The sequence below is a fragment of the Mustela nivalis genome (assembly GCF_964662115.1).
Source record: "Mustela nivalis genome assembly, chromosome: 2".
NCBI lineage: Eukaryota > Metazoa > Chordata > Mammalia > Carnivora > Mustelidae > Mustela > Mustela nivalis.
The window spans coordinates 22985865-23000376 of NC_139021.1; the positions used below are offsets into that span (position 1 = coordinate 22985865).

At 35.6% G+C, this 14512-nt stretch overlaps 1 long non-coding RNA gene across 3 annotated transcripts in view; it reads right to left on the reverse strand.

The window, feature by feature from the left end:
* The window catches only part of LOC309854415, a 74284-nt gene that overhangs the window by 27713 nt on the left and 32059 nt on the right, over window positions 1–14512 (reverse strand). For all 3 annotated transcript variants that reach the window (XR_014306225.1, XR_014306226.1, XR_014306227.1), the window contains one exon: window positions 5021–5071. This is a non-coding gene — a long non-coding RNA (uncharacterized lncRNA). The remainder of the gene's footprint in view (window positions 1–5020; window positions 5072–14512) is intronic.

The window sequence follows — 14512 nt, forward strand, 5'->3', positions numbered from 1 at the left end:
CATTTTCCTCAAACAGTCTGAGTAAATTAAGAAAAATATTTTCATACAAACCAAAGGAACAGGAATAATGTTCAACTCCATGGTAGAGATACTGAGAAAGTAACTATATGCAAATAGTATATGTTCTGTACTTTGAAACACAAATTGAAGATGTATTGAAAACCTACTGTGTTGCTTCCTCAATTAGTAATCTGCAGAGAGTGGTTATAATTGTATGGTGATTAAACATAAGAACTTCAGAGTCTGAACAGTCTGAGGTTAAATCCTAGTTTTTTCCTCTTAGAAATTTCTAACTCCATAACTGTATCTCAATTTGCTTATCTACAAAATAAGTATAAAATAATATTTACATCAAAGGATTGTGTTGAAAACTAAATAAGATTTTGAATAATAGGGATTCACTGAATACTAGCCAATACTATTAATAAGTGTTTCAACAAAAGCCTACTTGACTACCTGACTTTTCTGTGCCTCTTAATACTGGAAGGTCTTTTTTAGAGATATCTCGACAGCTTACTCCTGGGTCTTCCCTTCTGTGTGTAAGTGAAGCAATTACTGTAGAAATTTTTGAAATAATCTATACACAAATCTTCCTTTCTCCCTTTAGAGTCATAGATATTTGGGGATGGTAGAGAAACCTTAAAAATCTGTTATTCTTTTATTTACAAGTGAGTAGCCTATGAGGTTTAGAGTGTAAGGACTTGCCCACACTCTAGAGCATGGCAGAGCTGGTATAGGAATTTGGATCTTGGCTCATTGTTCTTCCTTCTCTCAACATTAGCATGTTTACCTCTGTCTGATGTGTCCAGCTTATTTATGTCTCTGATTTAATTTTTTGGTTTGAGCAAGATGTAATAGAGCAGAGGCAGCTCTTTTTATTAGTGTTGTGGATAGAGTTAAAAGGTAACTCAAATTTTAGAATTATCATTTTTTTATTTTGACTACCAGCCTTTCCCAAGTTACCTTTAAATATGTCAGGAAGCTAAATATATATCGATAGTAGGTTTGCCTAAGGGAAATTTAGTTCATTCTAATTGGCCAAACACTTTCAATTTATTCCTACTAAACAGGCCTTTGATATGGAGAGATTTATAGCTCCTCTTTTTTCTATCTAGAAGATAAATACAGTCTGAGATCAGAAGGGACTTCTTGTAAACCCAAAAAGGTCTCCAGATTGATGGGATTTTATTTGTCCTAGCTTACACTGGTCTTTAGCCCTGACCCATTCAGCGTGTTTCAAATATATTTTATTTTACTTTATTTTTACATCTTTCTTTAGGCGACTGACTTGTGTCTCTGTTTGTTTCTTCACTCATTTGTGTTAACTACGTATTGTTTAAACCAAGGATTAAGTGGGGAGTCTGTATTGCTTAATAAATTTGCCAGAAACTGGGTAGGCCAGCTTGCCTCTGTTCACGGAAAGCATGAGTGTTTTACAATTCATTCTGGGAAAACTTATGAACCCATACAAAAGAACTGCTTGCTGTCTTGGACTTTGGATACCACAAAGGACTATTCAATTAGAGCTTCCATTCAGTCATAACTAAAAACAGTGTTGGGTGAGAATATGCTCATTTACAAATGGGTATTTGGGTAATAGTCTCTTGATAATCCCTTCTTGATCATTTCTGTATGTGCCCCATTTTTAAATTTCTTTCTTTATTATTTTGTTTTATTCATAACGTCTAATTATAATTCAGTCCCACACTAATAGAGAACTTTTGAAGAATCCCTTTGCTCCCCAAGGGTCTTGACCAACACCCATTTCATGTTCAATGTTGCATCTCCATTACTGTTTCTTCATGTTTCTCCATCTTCCCTTAAATGATGTGGCCTGAAAAAGACTCCAGATAATGAATTCCTGCCCGCTCCCCCTCGGCCAAAGACTTAAGTTCTAACTCATGTGAACTTATATCTATAAACACTCACCTCTGCCTCTACACCTCCACCCCTACTGAGTACAAATTTGCACAGTCTCTACCATGGCCCATGAGAGCTCCACTAAACATGTCAGTCATCCATCCAACGAACCAAGACTACCTTGCTCTGTACATAGTACCATACATGCAAAGATGAACAAAACATTATCTGTCCAGTAGGATACACATAGCTTACTCAGGATGGAGATAAAGTTAGAGGATTCTGAAAGACCCCAGCTATTTGTAACATAAATCATCAATATAGTTGATTTATATATATCAGGTACTTCTTTGCTAAATGTCATTCCTAGTCAGTTCTGAGTGTCTGCCGGGTGAAATGCAGAAAGTGATTCCTTTTTTAAGATTTTATTTATTTATTTGACAGAGAGAGATCACAAGTAGATGGAGAGGCAGGCAGAGAAAGAGAGAGAGAGAGGGAAGCAGGCTCCCTGCTGAGCAGAGAGCCCGATGCAGGACTTGATCCCAGGACCCTGAGATCATGACCTGAGTCGAAGGCAGTGGCTCAACCTACTGAGCCACCCAGGCATCCCCAGAAAGTGATTCCTATTGTGATCTCTGACCAAAATGATAACACAAACCAGATTGCTAAATATTTCTACATTTACCTTGGGGAAATAATATCATTAGAATTTTTTTTTTTAAGTTTACAAAACATTTTGCAAGTGATACTTACTGATCTTTGTGCAAAGGGAGCTCCAGTCAGTATAAAAGAGGAGAAATATTTAAAGAACTATAAAACCGTGGGCACCAAACCTTCATTTGGGGAAACTATAGTAATGAAAAATGTAATTCACTATCTTATTTTCTTGTTTATTTTTTGTTTAGTTTCTTGGCAAATGTGAATTCAAGTATTCCAGGGAGGGTGATCTAAGGTAGAACATTACAAACTGTTCCTGGAGACCGAGTAGGGCTCAAGGATTTACTAATAAACAAGAAAAATTAACTAAGCTCTTCATGTTTTGTGAAAATGAGAGTTGTTTTTACATGTCAAATTTTATATGAATTTAAATTGTTGTTTCTGTCTCCAAATCCTATTCTCCTTACTTAAAGTATTATTACTTCAGCCAGTAAAAATAAATTCTCCCAAGTGACATCAACAGCCATGCCAAGAAATTAAGAGTTCAAAAATAGCAACTTTTAGGCATAAACTGCATTAATCTATCTTACAATAACCAAGATTATTTTTAAAGAAAGAACAGTGTTGCTATGACCCTTCAAATTTTCATTCATTACTTTTTTGCCCTAGCATACACTTTATTTAAAAATTACATTTACTCTAATTCTACAATCCAAAATCCCAATTCCAAGATGTTTTAGCAAGTTTGTACTATCAAAGACTAAGGTAAGATATTTGGGGGCATATTTTTAGAAAGAGGTCTTTCTAGCAAAGTTTTCCCTCTTATTTCATTTCCTCCAATTTAGTTCTTACCCAAAGCAAGGTGACTACCTTTTAGAAATAATAAGATTGGGAAATGAAGCAATATTCTTCCTATAATTTCTTAGTCCCATTCCCATCGTGTGATCTAGCCAAAGACATGTACTTGTCAGGGATCTAATGATTACAAAAGATTACTTATATCACACCTTAAAACAAGGATATTTAGAGAATTCATATTTTTCGACAACTTTCAGAATAGTAGGTCTTTAAATGATGTAACAGTTTACTGGAACTAATGAGGAACGGACAAAAGAAATATTAAATCTTTTAAGTTACTTTCTGAGATTTTTTTTATACTGAAAGAAAAATTAACAAATAGCTTCTGAATTGCTTCTAAATCCTCATATGTTAATGAACATTTGTAGTTAATTTTGTATATTTTACCTAACATGAATAAGAATTTGAAAATTAATTTGATTTTTACTAATAAAATGACTGTAAAAATGCTTTCTGAATGTTCTAGTAATAAGGACATTTACTGATGATTCTCAATAGCAAATGATGGTAACCTAGCTTGACCAACTTAGGCATAACAATTTACTGGTCTGATCAAAATACAGACAGGGCCTATCTAGGTGTTAAGGACAAATAGAGTCCACAGGAAAAAATTTTTCCCAACTTCAGTCTATTCTTTTGGAAAAGTAAGGCAGGAAATGTTTACTATAATAATTACAGCAGTGATTTTCCAGGTGAATACATATTTCAAACCAGATCAAAGTAGATACTTTAAATATGTGTAGTTACTTTAGTGTACTTTGATTATACTTCAATACATGTGTTTACAAAAAGAAAGGAAAATAGAGCACTTCCCCAACTTACATTCTCCAATTTTTCCCTCCAAAGGGAGTAAGATCTGCATCCTGTGGTCAAAATCCCAAGTTCCCTAACTGGTCCATCTTCAATCAAGAGTCATGGCGAGCTCATCACTATGATAGGGAGCTAAGATGAGGTCTTTAAGAACATGATCATTCCAATTCCATCTACATGGTAGAAAAACATTTCTCCCTCCTCCCACCAAATAAATAAATAAATAAAAATAAAAGAATGAGGGAGTGCCATTATGACTAGAAAAATGTATATATTGGTTCTATTTTTGAATCTATGAATTTCATGGGCAAAATATACAAGTAAATAATCAAGTAAGCTAGCAGGATTAAATAGATTTCCTTAGAGGAAGTTTAGCAAAGGTTTTATCTTGTGCTTTTTTTAATATCAAAGGATTAAAAAACTATGGTCAAGACTTTTAAAATTTTAAGAAGGTTTTTCAATGAAAAGCTGTCATTCATTCTCTTAGGGCAATGCATGTTATAGGAAGGAGGGTGGCTGGACAGGAAAAACACATTATCTATGAAAATATATTCTTCTCAAGATTCAGATTTAAAGATTAGTTAATTGTCAATTGTTAAGGTTCTCAATAACCTTAAATATTGCTGCTTAAGCAGTAGACAAGCTTTGCTAGGAAATTAAGAAATGCAAAGTGGCAGAACATGTAGACACACAGTGTTTCCATTTTTTTCTTGACCTGATAAGTAGCAATAAAATACAATGAACACTAAAAGTTTTTTTTTTTGTTTTGTTTTGTTTTTGTTTGTTTGTTTGTTTCTTGGCAGGGGGAGTAATAATCATTCAGTAAGTACAATACCTTTCAGTTTCTTTCCATTGTCTTCTCCTTGGGAAAGCTCTGAGTCATTAGCTGGTAAATGCAAAGGGAAAAGGGAAAAAATAAGAGAACTAATGTTTTTTTTTTTTTTTAATTTTACTTGTTTATGTGACAGACAAAGATCGCAATTAGGCAGAGAGGCAGACGGAGAGAGAGGAGGGGAAGCAGGCTCCCCACCGAGCAGAGAGCCTGGTATGGGACTTGATCCCAGGACCCTGGGATCATGACCTGAGCTGAAGGCAGAGGCTTTAACCCACTGAGCCACCCAGGTGCCCCAAGAACTAATGATTTTTTATCTATTTTGAGAGACACTTTAAGAGTTTATAGATTGTCATCTTATTTAATGCTGACTAGTCTGAGTCTTACCATCTTCATTTTACAAACAGAAGCTGAGGCTTGAAGAATTAACCCAATTACCCATATTTAATCCACATGGTAGACGCTAAATTTCCCAAACTTCAAAACCCGTGTTCTTTATCTTATACCAAACCGTTTGCCGTTTACAATAAAGAAATGAAAAAGAGCAGCATTTAAGATCCCTTTTAATTCTGCAATTAAGTATGGGAAGCCCACTGGAGAAGTCCTTCATCATGCCATCTGGCCCCTCTTCTTCCATTCCCTCTGTCTCTAGAGAGCCAGCAGCTTCAGTAAGCAGTCTTTGAAGTTGCATGAAATGAGCCCCTTCTATATTCTCTTTCCATGGAACTCCAAGATCACTGATTATAAAGGTTGTTTTTTTTTTTTTTTTTTTTGAACTTGGATAAAGTCAACTACTAAAATTCCAATGTTGTAAAGAGAAATAATCTTTAGTGAGCTTCTGCTTTCTACATTAGTATCATCAAACGTTTTATCTGTTTGATCACATTTCCTCTGCACAACCATTTAGGTAACTATTATCCCAATTCCATGTAAGAAATGCAAGGCCTTGAGAATTTATATGCTCCTGAATTGACGGATTTGTATCAGATCAAACGCCAAAGCTCAGACTTGTTCCTTTTCATGAACAGGTTAATTGCATGTATCCCACATATGAAGGGGACTGTATCATCAGAGGGTTGGATGTAGAATCTACTCAAAAAGACTCAATTTAACAAAGACAGAGTAAGGTCCTGATTTATGGCAGGCTAGGTCTTTGGATGAAAAGAGGACTCTTACCCTTTAGGAGTTCATAATCTCCTGGAGAAAACAAATTGAGAGTAATTTGAATCAACCAGAGGGTAACACAATCTTCATAGAACAGAGATATAAACAAATTAACACCAAACTGTCTAATCCCAAGAAGCGCTTTTCTTATAAAAATACATATGTATATATCCACTTTCCACTTCTGTTTTGATTTTTAACCTCCCACTAAATAAAGCTGCTCTCTGAATGAGGGCCCAAGTTTAGCAAATATCTTTGTATTACTCATTGCCAGTGTAAAAGATTTCCAAATAAAACCCTTATAAAATATTTTGCAACTTTTCTGTGATTCAAATCTTTTTCTTAAATGTTTTGTCACTTTGTCACTATGGAATCTCTGGTTCCATAGCACTAATCTTTCTTCATATTATATTAAATTACATATTTTCTATAATTTTAAACAAAGCCAAGTCTTAAATGAAAACAAAACAAAACAAACAAAAATACTTAGATTTCAAACAAACAACTTCACCAGAAATGTTAGCTTTTTGAGATTTGTGACAAGTCTGGCTAGGACCTATTAAGAATTGTATAATTGGTTTCAGAATGAAAAAAAAAATTAATACGAACTAGCAAAACTGCTTTTTTATGATATCCCCCTGCTCCAACATGAAAATCAGCTATAGGCAAAACTGAGCTGGCTGTAGATGGTCCCCATGCAGATTTCCTTGACACTCACAATACTTCTTTGGCAGTTTAACTCCACAATTAGAGATTTACTCCTGTGGCTTAAGATTTCTTAACTCTTATTAAAATGTAAATATGCCAGAGAAAATAATATCTTGAACTTTGCCAGTTCAATATTTACTAAAGCTAAATATATGCCTACCCTTTGATACTACAATTGCTTTAGTAGATGTACAAGCAATGGGAGTATTTTCATATGCTCACAGAACTAAAATGTTCTGACAGCACTATTTGTAATAGCACCAAATGTAAACTGCTTAAATGGTTATCAATAGAATGGTGGGTAAATAAATTGTGGTTTATTCCACAATGGAAAATACAGCAGTGAGAAAGATGAACTGCAACTATTATAATATGGTGAGTCTCCCAAATATAATAATGTTGAAGGAAGAAGCTAGATATGAAAAGATATACATATGGTTTCTTATGTATGAAGTTCAAAAAGAGTTCAAAGTCATCATTGATGTGAGAAGTCAGAAAAATGGTTGCTCTTTGTAGGGATAAGATAATGCCTCAAAGCAGGCAAAGGAGTCTCTTCTAGAGGCTGGTCATATCCTATTTTTTGATCTGAGTTTTGATTTTGTATACACAGTCAATTTGAGAAAAAACATTGAGCCATACTTTTTGATATGTGGACTTTGTGTGTATGTATTATAGCTCAATAAAAATATAAAAATATAAATATAATTTAAAAATAACACAAAGCTTTGCCAGTCGCTATAACTTAACCAATGAATTGAACCTTTTTTTTTTTTTTTTAAATTTTGCTAAGGTGTGTAGCAGGGTCAGAACACCTAGATTCAATATCAGAATTCAGTCCAAGAGAAAGGTGATCCAGAAAGGGAAGGTTATGGGATGCTAGATGTATACAGGCATATCTTTGTAAAGAGAAAATGGGACTAGTGATTCTCCAAAAATGTTCAGTTCACTGTGATTCAGATTCTCTCTTAGGAGACGGCCGTTTATTTCAAAGTAGACACTCATTAACATATCAACATGCTTTGTTTCTTCTCTCTCTCTCTCTCTCTCTCTCTGTGTGTGTTAAGACGAAGAGCACAATGTTCTGAATAGGTAATAATTTCCTTGCTTCCAGCTCATTACATATTTTGTAGGCACTGAATTAAAATTGTCATTTTGCTGTTTTTGGTGCCCGTTGATCTTTCTAAACACAACCTCTTCCAATACCATAATTAATGTCTTGGTTTCCAATAGCTTCACATAAAGCCCAAAGTACCCTTCTATAATTCCCCCATGACTACCCTAAAAACAAAAAAAGACACAGGTTATTCAATTTCCATGCTTCAGTTGAGGCAGGGCATACCCAAGTCTAGAGACAATTGAATCTACAGGCAAAATTTCTCCCCAGTTTTGTACTATTTCTTTCAAAAAGACAAACAGGAAATGTTTGTAGCATGATTGTAGTGATAATTCTGATCTACTTTTTAATGCTTATTGTATTAGTTGTCTGTTCTCTGTTCTGTGTTTATGTATCCAGCTTGCCCTAATTTAGTTGGTTCAACCCTTCCACAGGCAGGGACACTTCCACAGGCAGGGAAGCAATATGCCATGCTTAGCCTGTAAGATGATAGATAAAGCTTTTGAACCCTTAACAATCAAAGATTTTTCTTGCCTCCACCCAACCAATTCTAGCTGAGGGAGAGTAGAAAGATGTAGCTGCTTGCTCACTTAATACAAATATATTTTGCATGTCACTAAATAGAACTGTTTTTACTGAGTAACTTTTATTTCAGCTTTCAGATTTGCCTTACATTGTTTATCTGAACCTCTACTTTTGGATAATTGAGATCATTTTCATTTTTGCTTCCATAAAAATATCTACCTAGGTAATTTTTGCAGACATTCATAGCTATTTCCTTAGGGTAAATTTTTGGAAGTTGTATTATTGAACCAAGAGAGTTGTATATCTTCAGGCATTGGACATTGAATATGTACTATTAAATTGATGGGGATCATTTTTATCATTCTTCAAGTTTTCCAAAGGGATTAATTGGGCTTAAAAGAATACCATCAATCATAATTGAATTCTCAAGTCCTTCTCCATATTGAATAGAGAAAATAGTTAATAGTGACATGGGGCACCTGGGTGGTGCAGTCAATTAACCATCTGTCTCTTGGTTTTAGCTCAAGTTGTGATCTCAGGGTTGTGAAGTGGAGCCCCCCTTGGGCTCCATGCTCAGCACAGAGTCTGCTTGAGATTTTCTTCTCCCTCTGCCCCTTCCCACCATACTCATGCTCTCTTTCTAAAATAAATAAATAAATATTAAAAATATATATAGATTGACATGGAAGCATATTATAAAGTAAAAATCCTAAATCCTTCAAGTCTAAATAGATAGTGGTTCACTGACATGGATTCATAAATGATTGAATCACTGCATTCAATAGTGTGGCTTAACAAGAGTCGAAATCAAGCTGTTAGTAGTCCATAGTGGCAGGCCACAGGAGGCTTTGTTCAGTTCTGTCTAGTCCAGTGTTTTACTCATGATTTGGTTAAGTGCATCAGCTTATTTGTGTGTTGTTTGCACGTTTAGTTCACATTGTTTTGGGAGAGAAACAAACTTTTGGAAGATAAAATTCTAAGGAGACTCAAATTAGAATGGTAGATAAAACCTAACATGACATTTAACTGTTGTGAATTTACATATTGAGAAAGAATAGGACTATATCAGCATTTATGAAAATTAATAATGGGCTTTATTTTACCAAAGCTGCGTAAGAGGTCATTGTTAGATAATAAAGTTATTATGATATACAGTTTTATTACTAGATATATATTCTCTGGATTGAGGGAGGTGATATAACAAATCTATGTACCTCATACCAAGGACATAAACTAGAATTTATTCAGAGGCACATGATTATCTTAGCGTGAGTCTCTAGTTTTATTGGGTAATGAAATCTCTGAGCGAAGAGAGAGATAGAAGATGAGAAGAGAGTCAGAGCAAGAGGTAAAGATTACAAAGTCATCCAAAGTCTCATCAGAAAACCAGCCATTGCTCAGTCATGTGGGATGTCTTCAGCAAGATACACAGAACATTTGGTAGGAGAGAGAAAGGTCAATTTATCTGTGGGTTCTTTCCCATCTCTTGTCTTCATTGGGTTAAAATCTGTCCTACAAAGTCTTGAAATGTCCTGTATTTCCAACTTGATGCCCAACTCTGGGCACCACTAAGGAAGCTGGTGACTCTATATAGATTCGGTTGCTTTGGCATTCAGTTCTGGAACTGCTAGAACCCCTACTGCAGAGGATGATACACTGAAACCCTTGTTGAAGCCCAAATCTTGGGGGAAGGGACAGAGTTGGAACCTCAGGAGATAAGATGACAGAGACAATGATGGGACTCTTCATTCATCAAATGTCCAAGGCCCAGGAAAAGTTATCAAGTAAAAATGGAAAAGCCCATGAAGTGGATCCAGCATAATCCACTACTTTATATAATCCATGACTTGAGTCATTCAGAATGCATTTTCATTCTTTGTTATATATGCAGATATAACATATCTTACATAAGAACTAGATGCTGTCATTTCTTCCCAAGATGGGACATACAAGAACATACCAGGAAGGCAATGGCTTGTGGCAATCTCCTAAAAAAGACTTAAGGAATACTAGCCAACTGAGCCACTGCCCCTCATTGCTATAGCTGCATCAGGGGCTCTAATATTTATGTCACCCTCCTTTATCACCCTTTCTGGATTTCCTCATCCTCAGCCAATATTTTGGTTGGTCTGATTGCTTATCAGCTGGAATGACACAAAATCTTCATTTTTCAGGGGACTTCAGTTACTCATTCACAGCCTGGGCATAAAGTCTCCCCTAGTGAATATTCTGGGTTTAGGTATAATTTTTCTGCCCCCACTGTGTAGTAACAAACCTATGATTTAGAATCATAATTGATTATCCCAAGAATTGATTATCCCAAGAAACAGAATCTCCCGTCTTTGTCCACTGGTTCATTGGTATGAGGTGTAAAAAATGGTCAGATGGTAATTGGTAGTCTCGACTTCTACATCAATAGAAATTTCACTGTGTCCCTTTGTGGATATATCTTCCCTGGGAACTGGCCTCCTAACTATAGGAATGGAATGCACTAATTACATGCCTCTTGAGAGTGACAGTGACAGGAGCTAACGATTTCTTATTTTTACCACTTAGCTCCAGGACCCCTATACTTTGTTTATTTGAGACATAGAACCACAAAAAACATGTCTGGTGGGTAGCCATACATGACGTCTTGGGGCTAAGATAGGCAAGGGGCAGTCGTTTCTCATCTCTTGCTTATTGGTCAGATGGTCTCACAGGGTGTTCATTCCTAATACTTCTGGGTTTTATTACCAAGTTCTTCTAGGCTTTCTGGGGGGACCAAAGTCTCCATGGGTCCAATAGGATTGGACCTGGACCTTCAGACTAAGGAGAATTAATATGTGCTATATGAAGAACTTTTAGTAGTTCTAAGGTTATTAAACTCAAGGCCAGAATACTTAACTCTCTTCACATATTTAAGATCAGAAACTTCACAACTATTTGCTGATGGATTTTATACACAAATTTCAGTAGTATCTTGAAACTTGTGAGACTGTGATTATTAGAATAGTAGAATTCTATTTATTAGATAAGTTTTCAACAGTTTCAAACAATTTAGAAAACTTAATGCACAGAATATCTTTGAAATATATCCACAGCTAGTTAAATTCTTTTCCTATTGAATGAGATTGGATATAGATTTTTTTCATTTTAGAAAAGAAAAAGAAAACAGACTATGAGCAAAATGTGGGACCACATTGATAAGTGGTGAATTATGCTAGGCAACCACAGCAATAGTACCAACAGTCTTGGAACACTCAGTATGAAAGTAACCAGCTCCCATAACCTTCACACTATAACCTGAAAGCACCACCATAGAAGCAAACTTATGTTTGATTTACTCTGCTTCCAGGTGATAATGAATATTGCAGTATATAGTAGAGAAGTCTTTTTTACTGTGTTAGTTAAAATAAAATTATTTTGTGCAAAGACTAATTCAACTTAACAATTATTTATAGAGCACTTACATTGAATGAGTCCCTCTTGTCATACGTGAAGGAAGAGATAGAAAGTTGCCTCAGGTGTAAATAAATATTTGTTAACTGACTGTGGATTTACATATGGCATGGTCTACCCACTGGTAAAAGTCTTTTGAAACAAAGACTAACTTACAAAGTAGAAAAGGAAATTTTGAGCCTATGTATGATCTTGAAAGTGTTCCAAAACTGTTGGAGCTATTTCTAAGAGTATCCACCACTGTTTCATTTATCTAATTCTGTCTACCTCATCATACAAGAAATTTGTGACTTACAAGAATAACTATTTTCTTATCTCACATGGTTTCTGTGGTTCAGGGATTTAAACAAGGTAGTTGTTACTCAAAGTTTCTCATATGGTTATAGTCAGACATTGGCTGGAACTAGAACAGCAGAGGGGAATATGCAGAAGGATCTGGGACTTGTCTTGGCATCTTTCTTCCATGTAACTTCAGGGATTTCCATGTGGTCTCTTGGCATGTGCTAGTTTGGGTATCCTCACAGCATGGAGGCCTTAGGATAGTTGGATATCTTACATTACAATACAGGCTTCTGTGATGTTGTTGCCTCAGAAGTCATGCAGGGTGACTTCTGTCATAATCTATGGTCACAGCAGTCACAAAAGCCTTCCAGTTGTAAGAACAGAGGGTTGATTCTACCTCTTGATGGGAGGAGTGTTAAAGTCACACTATAAGAAGAGAATGTGAGATTGGAAATACTGTTATAGCCATCTTTGGAAAATGCAGTCTACTACAACAATTACATTGAAATATGAAAACTAAAGATTATCTACTAAAACACAGGGGTAGTAATGTGTCCGTGAAAGTGGGTTTGCATTGTTGCATTCCATAGAGAAACACTAAGACTCCTTTAAAAACTGAAATAGTGTTATACGCCACTAATGAATCCTTGAAGCTACCAAAAAAAAAAAAAATTGAAATAGTGCTTTTAAAAATGTGACACTACCCAATGTAATCTACATATTCGTTATGCTCCTGTAATTCCAGATGTCAGGGATTAAAAAGGCAAGGAATAACTAAAACCTGACACCCTTTTACTTCTCCCTTTCTGTTCCCAAGTAGAGAATCCAGTAGAGTTCCTTTTGAAGAAAATGGAACTTAATCACATATTTTGTTCATGACAAGTGAATCTGAAAAAGCAGCAAAGAACTCTTGGCAACTTTTCACATTATGTAGTCAGAGCGATGACAAGTGCCTCCAAAACGGGTGTCCTACTCTACTGTAAAATAAATTGTTCACGAGCAAAGCATCTGCCCAATACTGCATCAGAAGGCTCCACGGGAAAAAAAAAAAAAAAAAAAAAAAAAAAAAAGAAGGCTCCACGGGGTCCTCCTCACCGCTGCCATCACAAATGCACGAAAGCGGGCGCCTGGGTGGCTCAGTGGGTTAAGCCGCTGCCTTCGGCTCAGGTCATGATCTCAGGGTCCTGGGATCGAGTCCCGCATCGGGCTCTCTGCTTGGCAGGGAGCCTGCTTCCTCCTCTCTCTCTCTCTGCCTGCCTCTCCATCTACTTGTGATTTCTCTCTGTCAAATAAATAAATAAAATCTTTAAAAAAAAAAAAAAAAACAAATGCACGAAAGCAACCTGAGAGATTCCTCAGAGGGTATGTCGATTTCTTTAGAAAGTAGATAAAGAAGAACTGCCCAAACTAGGTTATTTGGAAAGGAAAAAGCATTAACAGCCATTCTAGGGTCTAATTATCTCACCAGATTCGGTCAACAGATCAAATCAATATCTTGGTTTTCACAACTCGTATGTCATCTCTTTCTTTGTAACATGCTCGGCCCTTGAGAAATACTTTCTTTCAGTTTCCCAAATTTGACTGGCATTTCAGCCTTTTAGCTACTATGGATTCTTATGGATACAAAAGTGAAAAAAAAAGTATTTTCATTTCATTAAATGCTATTATTTTAGTGTTCAAACAGAAACAGGTGTTTAGGGATGGAAAAAACCTTCATTTTTTTTTTTCATCCACAAATGAAAGGTATACTTTCCAGTTTGAGATCTTATCAGTTTTCCCCTTAGAATCAAAACGTAAAAAAATATATTGCTTCATTTAAGGGGAAAAGATGCAAAACACAGAAAAAGACAAGTTGACAGACACATTTTAGGCTGCTTATTTCTATAAGCAAGACAATGTTAAACTATGTGCAACGATTTTCTGAAGGATATTTTTAAGAGCATAAGTTTTTATTTTGGGACCATGTCTACCTGTTGTGTGGTGAGACTCTTCAGAACATAAGTATTTTGAAATTTTGATTTTTGTTCCACTTCAGTAAAGTGAATCTCAGCCTTGGTATGGACCAGTAAGTAAAAAATTAATTCCTAATGTAGATTCCTAAAATAAGCCACTGAAAATCCCAAGTGTCAAAGTGGGAGAATTATGACTTTGTAATGTGGCCATAGCATTAAGGAATGATTCCTAAGGCATTTTCAATCTGCAACACCTTTTAAAAAAATTAGTAAGAAAAATGACCTGGCTTCTAATTCGTTTTCCCAACA